General features: G+C 46.4%; 1 pseudogene; it reads left to right on the forward strand.

Annotated features, from left to right (window-relative positions):
• Positions 1 to 3,282: 3,282 nt before the first annotated feature.
• LOC123131434 (protein phosphatase 2C 53-like) lies at positions 3,283 to 4,184 on the forward strand (annotated as a pseudogene).
• Positions 4,185 to 7,517: the final 3,333 nt, after the last annotated feature.

Consider the following 7,517-nt stretch of genomic DNA (forward strand, 5'->3'; position numbering starts at 1 on the left):
CCCAATATGGGCTGAGGCGGAGGAAAGAAAAGGGAAGCGTAGAAAGAAAGGGAAGACAGAGGACACTTGCGATGTGAGGAACGGGAGGTGGTGTTGTGGAGGAAGATGAAGGAAAGATGAGGTGATAAGGAGTGTGTTCGGTTTCTCTCTGCTCCTCAACTCCGTTCCTGGAGCTCGTGGAGTGGCGCCGAATGCTCGAACTCCACGGAGATGAAAATGCGAAGATTGTGTTATTTGGCCCTGCACTTCAGCCTTACACAACGGTTATATGTGTATGCTGGAATGGCGACCCTGCCGTTGCAACATGACGGATGCTGGAACACAGTTATTGTGGCAAAGGTGCCCTTGCAACCTAGCAACTCGACGATAGTTGTTACAAAACAAGGGTTGCAACTCTGGACGATGCATGTGCCTTGCATGATGATGATGTTGTCATGCAGTAAGTGTCGTACGTAGGTGTCTCAACCTTGCAACATGGTCGTTTTCCCTTCTTCCTCCAACACAACATCGTTGGGGCTTAAGCTTGCGTCTGGTGGCAATCTCGGCTGAGGGTGCAACAGTGGTGGTCGCATTTCGCAACTCTAGGGTTGCAACAACACGGTTGCTGCGATGAGGGATGCAACAATGGTAATGTTGCAAGTCACGGAAGGATGCTGCACGAGCACCACCCGTTTGTTGACACCGGCGGCGAGAGGTGTGCCCTGCAACACTGAGTACCCCGTCTTGCAATGGTAGGGAGGAGGGAGGACTTGCAGAAGCGCTAGCTCTGCCTTTGCCGACGTTGTCCCGATCTGGGCTGAGGTAGAGGAAAGAAAAGGGAGGTGAGGAAGAAAGGGAATGCGGGGGAAGGGGGCGGAGTTGCGAAGGAAGACGAAGGAGGGAGAAAGCAATAAGGTGGAGATGGGGCCAACGGGTACATGCGTCGAACGGACGAGGCAACCGACAGGATGTGTGGGTATCCATCGGGTGAATTAAGGAGTTTTCCAACTTACATTGGTTTCAACCAATTTAGGTGCATAGTTCAGATGCATATACGAAACCGTGAAGTTGCTGCAGCTTCTGTTGGTTTTGCTTTCTATGGTTGTTTCACAGAAAGCATAGAGAACATCTACATACAAAAAATGGAGATCTGGAATTATTGTGTAGTGAGGTGATGAAATTAAAAGAAATCTTTGGTAAGTTTTAGATTTTATCACCATAAGGTCTCTATGCTCGTGTTTGCCAGTTAAATTTATCTGATATACTATTTGATTGAATCAGTAAACTCGAGCGTGTTTCCTTGACAGAAATAAGTTGTCACAAAGATCTCCATTAACCGAGGATTCAAACACGCGACAAAAGGGTAAACATACAATAGCTAGCTGCGGAGCAAAATTATTACATCAGTGTTTAGTGTTTATAAATCGATAAACAATCCGTAAGAAATCTTCATGGTTGATCTTGAGTGGAGAGACCCTGACTGCGTCCTATTATGAAGATTGGAGTAGAAATTATAACCGGATCATCATTCACTTTCTGGTTTGGATCAGGGCATGTGTCATCTGAACCACATCTAGCGGTATCCCCAACTCGCCTAACCCCGCAGGACGCAACCAGCTCGGCGTCGTGGTGGCCGGCAGATCGCCCGATCTTGACGTTGAACGCCTCCACCCCGCTCCGCAGGTCCGCAGTGAGGCTGTCCATCAGGAACCCTGGTAGCTGCACGCCGGTGCCCTTGGCGACGACGAGCTCCTCCCTCGACTTCATCGGCCCGACGCAGAGACGGCGCGGTGCGGCGGCGCTGGTGGCGAGCGGGACGCAGCGGTAGGACACGTGCACGTAGGTGCCCTCGTCCATGCACGCGCCGCGGCCCGGGCTGGCCGATGCTAGGCGGAGGGTGAGGTTGAACTGCGGGTCGAGCGTGAGGTTCTTGGACGGCGGCAGATCTAGGCCCGAGGCGGAGTTGATCGTGACGGAGTAGCGCCGGTGGGGGAGGCCGAAGACGAGACCGAATGTCAAGCCGAGGGCAAGGACCAGCAACAGGATGAGGCACACCGAGCAGCATTTGTCTAAGCACTGCATCCTCTCCAAGCGCTGTTCCAGCGCCGTCGCCGGCGATCGCGGGTTCTCGGGATCGGTGGACTTGGTGTCCAAGCCCGACGGGTATCCCACCATGGTTGCGCTTGTCAAACGATCTGGCTATGGCTTGGTAGTTGGTAGTACACGATCTGGCTTGCATATGCTTCTTTAATTAGGGTTTGGATTTGGCGGCGGGTCGTCTCCGAGGTTAGTTTATATACGCACGCGTATCTGCATAGACCGTACGTGGTACTAAAACTATGGACTTTGATCGATCTGTACGTCACTCGTTACTTAATTTGGAGTTTTCAAGTACCTCACCTTCAACCGAACTGATCAGCAAAAAATAGAGCTCACATCGTGGTACTACTTTACTTTTTTGCTGGATTAGTTGCTGTGTGTTTTTGGCCTCTTCTATGCATTATCGGTCTCAAAGAATATTGGTTGTATACATTGCATGACGCAACAATTTTCCTTCTATTGTCTAATAATAAAGCGACGATTAGAGGAAAAATAAAGTATCGGCTCTATTCTTCTGAATTATAAGATATTTTAGGTATTTCAATATGGACTACATATAAACCGTGAACAAACGTACTAAAATGCATCTATATATACATCCAATTCAAAAGAAGTTTGAATATCTTATAATTTGAAATGGAGTGAGCATATCAAGACATACTGCAAGATTGCCATCTAAACGGCGGCATATAATTCAGCGCCAGTTTCATATGGTCCTTGTCTTGCATGTACATGTGTATAATACTAAATATACTAAACCTGGCCAGGTTTAGTTTACCACGTTTTTTTTGACTTTTTCTTATCAGTCAAAATCGACCCAATGGATGAGCGACACGTGCTTTAGTGGGGGATATAGCCGGGTACATGGTTTGGTGCGCGTACTGATTTCTGCCAGAAACCATAAAAAAATTGAGTCATGAACCCTCCATTGGCTGCATGTTCTGGTTCCTTCTCAGTTCGGGATTGGATGCATGTCCTGCGCGTGGAGGGATCGACGTCTGCTTTATCCTCCCAATCGAGTCGGTCGCCGCCGCATCTTCTGGGTTTCCTATGTTGTCGGTTGCCGCTTCCATCCATTCTTCTGGGCCCTTCTACAGCTTGTGCGGTAGCTGTTTCCGATTTTTGCTCTTCCTCTCTGTTGTCTCCTATAAATACTGCCTGTTACGTGCGCCCGTCTTCATTCCATTTGCTCCCATCCGCTCTCTCTCCTTTCTAACTAGTGGTGCCATTGTTCGGCCGGCGATGGTTGCTCCTGCTCCTGTTCGTTCTGGACGGCGTCGTCAGGGTCGTCCTCACCCGACGCCGTGCGCTCTCCGCCATGGACGCCACGCCATCGTGGTTCGCTCTCGCCGACGCGTTGTGCTCGGCTGCTCCGTCTCGCCTCCGGACATGGAGCGTTGCCTCCGACTGCAGTAACGTCGTCTCCCACAACTTTGAGGGCCTCTTCTCAACTTCCGCCGACGTCAGCTCACCCTGGCTCCTCTCAGACGGCCTGCCCGCGGCGGCCGACCAGACCGTGACAGTCTTCGGTGGCACCTGCAGGAGTGTCGCTCTTCCCCGCCGCTCTGGTCGCTCAAATCCGTCTGCGCGCGGCCGCCTCTTGGAGATGGAGCATGCCGCCGCTGTCATCATTCTCTTCTGCGGCGTCATGCAATGCATGGTCGCCGGCTTCGGCGCCGCGGTGACGGGCTCGACCGCACCTCCTTCCGTCTCCACATACGCTTCCTTGCCGTCGCACAGGGGTGCCCAGGTTGCGACCATTGCCAGGACAGCCTACAATCCGGCGCCGCGCTCGCCGAGGAGCTGCGCGCAAGACCGCGTCAGCGCCTCGGACGACCTGAGCTCTCTGGATTCCAAGCAGTGGGAGAAGGCTTTTGTGGACTGCGCCATCGTCGTCTAGGCATGCGCCAGCAATCTTGACCTCGAGCCCGGCCTACCCGCTGAGGCCATGAGCTAGCGACCTCTCAGGCGGTTGCCTCTTCCTCACTCTCTACACCGTGTGCCATGCGTGCTGCTTGCATGTTGCTGCTGTGTCAGTGCGCGCCGTGAGGTCTGCGTGGCCGCGCACTGCCCCCAACCAGTCAACCGCACGCTGGACGCCCACCGCCACTGTCGACCTGCGAGCCACCTGCACCACCGCGGCGAACTGCGTGAGCCCCTCGATGGCATCATGCCAAATGAGAATGACTAGATGCAGCATGCTCGAACATAGCATGTTCCTGTGATGTTATGCCGAACTGTAGTTTGTTGGAAGGGTTTATTTTAGCCTGCTAGCTACGCCACACGAGTCAGATTCTTGACGAATTGTGGTAGGGGGAAGTAAAGTTTTCTTGCTGAATGCAGGCCATGCGTGGGGATCACTGTTGAGCAGCAGTTTGATTTCACTGCACGTAATTGAATTTCTCTAATGGAGGACTTATGTGCATGAGTTCGAAGTGTATGTACTGGATGCGGCGGCTATGTGTGCATGCCCGGCCTTTCCACTGATCCCTGCAAGCTCTGCACGGATCTTCATGCAAGCTCATTTTCGAAAATCCTACACTTAATGAAAGAGTGCTACGGACTGGTCTTACATTTTTTTGGGGGGAGACTTTGACTTGGGTCTCACAGTTGCGGCACCTGTCTCATCAGCACACATGCTGTGGATTTGAATTAGCTGGTGAAACTTGATACTCCTGCATGCCCTCCATCGACTCTTCCATGACTTTATTTCAAGTAAAAGAAATTCGTGGTTACAGGTTAGCTACATTTGATGCACCTGTCAATTTCATCCCAAAAACTTTCCAGTTGCGTTTTGTACAATATAGAAGGAAAAAACAAGAGTTGCATGAATAGTACGTGTATTATTCCTGACAAAAAGGCACACCAAACATGCGCGAAGAACTCTTTTCTCTCCTTAATTAGCATAGGAACATGTGCACACCGCAAGAATGTATATCACTTAAAATAATTCAATCGCACAAACAACATGGGCCCTTTCATTCATATAAGAAGAGAGTTTTTTTTTGCGAGAAACTTTCAATCTATTCATATAAGAAGAGAGTTGCAGTCCCGTGATATTTTCCCTTCAATCGCATAGCTCAATTTTTATTCATAAATATTTCCGTAATACTATATCTCAAAATATGGTCTCAGTCTTTCTCCCTTCAATGGCACAAGCAACGAGCACTTTTACATGCTTCTGTTACCGTTCATAATCTCCTGTTCTTATCTTTCCAAAAATATATAAACATACCTGCCTAAATATATAAGGGCCTAATAGGGATTAAAAAAATGACTTTTCAAATAGATTGCGTTTTCTTCACAGTTGAACTCTTCTTCTTTCTTGCGGGTAATTCACGGTTGAACTCTAGCCCAGAACAATTGGGCATAGCTCTTGAAACGGTACAACTAATGTTGACATGTGTATAATGCATAGAGTTTTTTATGAGCTATTTAATATAGTCATTTTTTCCTAAAAAATGTAGTCATTTTTTTTCTCTGGCTGCATGTCTAAGTTGTTGGCGATATTGAAACCTAACAAATTATATTATTGACGTGTTCTGTTTTGCTGAAACACAAAATAGATTGCATTCACAGGTGAACTCGCTGAAACACAAGGTACAACTAAAGAAAACGCTGCTCAAGCAGCTTTAAAACACATATGCACCCACTACAACATCACTATCAGTGATCACAACTATCATGCACTTGAAGTAGAAAAAAGAAGCGTGCTTTCAACACAAGCGAAGGTACGAGAACGAATCAATCAGCGGCAGTTCAATATGGCTCACCAACAGGTTACCGCACAGTCAAATGAGAAGGCAAACTAAAATCCTTGCAAAGATATGAGACAATTTCTTTGTTGTGATACCACTATGAATGTACCCTAAATGCCCATACATTGATGATCCAATCATTGCGTACACCGGCACCAAACCACCAGTGGGTCGGGTACAACAATTGGCAAAGACTCTCTATCACTTCAGCACAGGTACCAATCTTGAAGGAGATTCCATCAGAATGATCTAAACTACATGTGCACATACCGTATTTATTTTATATTATCAAAAAGATACCAGCATGTACCCCCTATTTTCTAAGATGCACCACGGACGTTGGGAATAAATCTATCATTTTCTCAATTTCTCCTTTTTTTATTCATACTTCTCTTGCTTTAAATTCAGTTCCAATGTAAATAATTAAAACAACATACATAAACACTACATATCGACGGGGCACAAACAATGGAAAACCTATCCTAAAAGATGCAATTACTGCGTCTTTGAAGCTACAAAGAGAGGTTTGATTTTCTCACATGAAGCGACCCATACCAAACAGTGACAATTTAACATGGCCTGTCAGCAAATAAGCACTCAACAGAAGAAATTCACAAGGCAAGTTAAAATCTTAGCAAAGATATGTGACGGCTTTCAGACATCATACCACTATGTATGTATCATCGGCGCCCGCAGACTGAAGATCCACTAATCACATATACCGGTGCCAAACGACCCCATGGCTGTATGCGAGAATTTGCAAAAGTTCCTCACATGAAGCGACCCATACCAAACAGTGACAATTTAACATGGCCTGTCAGCAAATAAGCACTCAACAGAAGAAATTCACAAGACAAGTTAAAATATTAGCAAAGATATATATGTGACGGCTTTCAGAATCATACCACTATGTATATATCCTCGGCGCCCGCAGACCGAAGATCCACTAATCACATATACCGGTGCCAAACGACCCCATGGCTGTATGCGAGAATTTGCAAAAGTTTTGTACTATTTCGTTATGGACACCTCCTGCAGGAGGTGATAAGTAGATAATGAATAAGTGTATATGTTCTAATCCAAAATTGTACACTACTTTCTTTATTGTAATAAAACGATTACATGAAAGTAATTTTAATAGGCGGAGTACCTTTTATTAGAGATGTACCAGTTTTTATCATTCTGTTTATCAGCATGTATTATGCATGGTTGTAATAAATGTACTTCTTTGCCATCTTGAACTTTCATTGGCGGCGGAGTATATATTGATATGGTCTTCTTTACATAATATATAGCAAAAGATATACATAAAGCTACAATGCATATTCTGTTAATCCCATAATTGTTTATAGTTCTATCATTTCAACAACAGTCTACATAGTTGCAATTTACCGACAGGCGCGGCGTGCCGCCACGCGGGCTAAGCTAGTAGTCTCTAGTTGCGACCAGTTGAGATTGATAGGTTGTTTAAGAGAATGTCATCCATGCACAATTAAATTCCTACTACTTCTCCAACCAATTATATAATAGTTAAAAAGATTGTAAGGTCCATATTCCACTTCCTTTCTCATTAGCCCTTCATCCAAACTTTCTTTCTCGTCTGATAGTTCACCATCTTATTTTACTTATCTTCTAAACCAATTTCACTTTGATTTACTTACCAAAATTCTTCATCAAACT

Source organism: Triticum aestivum, chromosome 6A (genome assembly GCF_018294505.1).
Source record: "Triticum aestivum cultivar Chinese Spring chromosome 6A, IWGSC CS RefSeq v2.1, whole genome shotgun sequence".
Classification (NCBI taxonomy): domain Eukaryota; kingdom Viridiplantae; phylum Streptophyta; class Magnoliopsida; order Poales; family Poaceae; genus Triticum; species Triticum aestivum.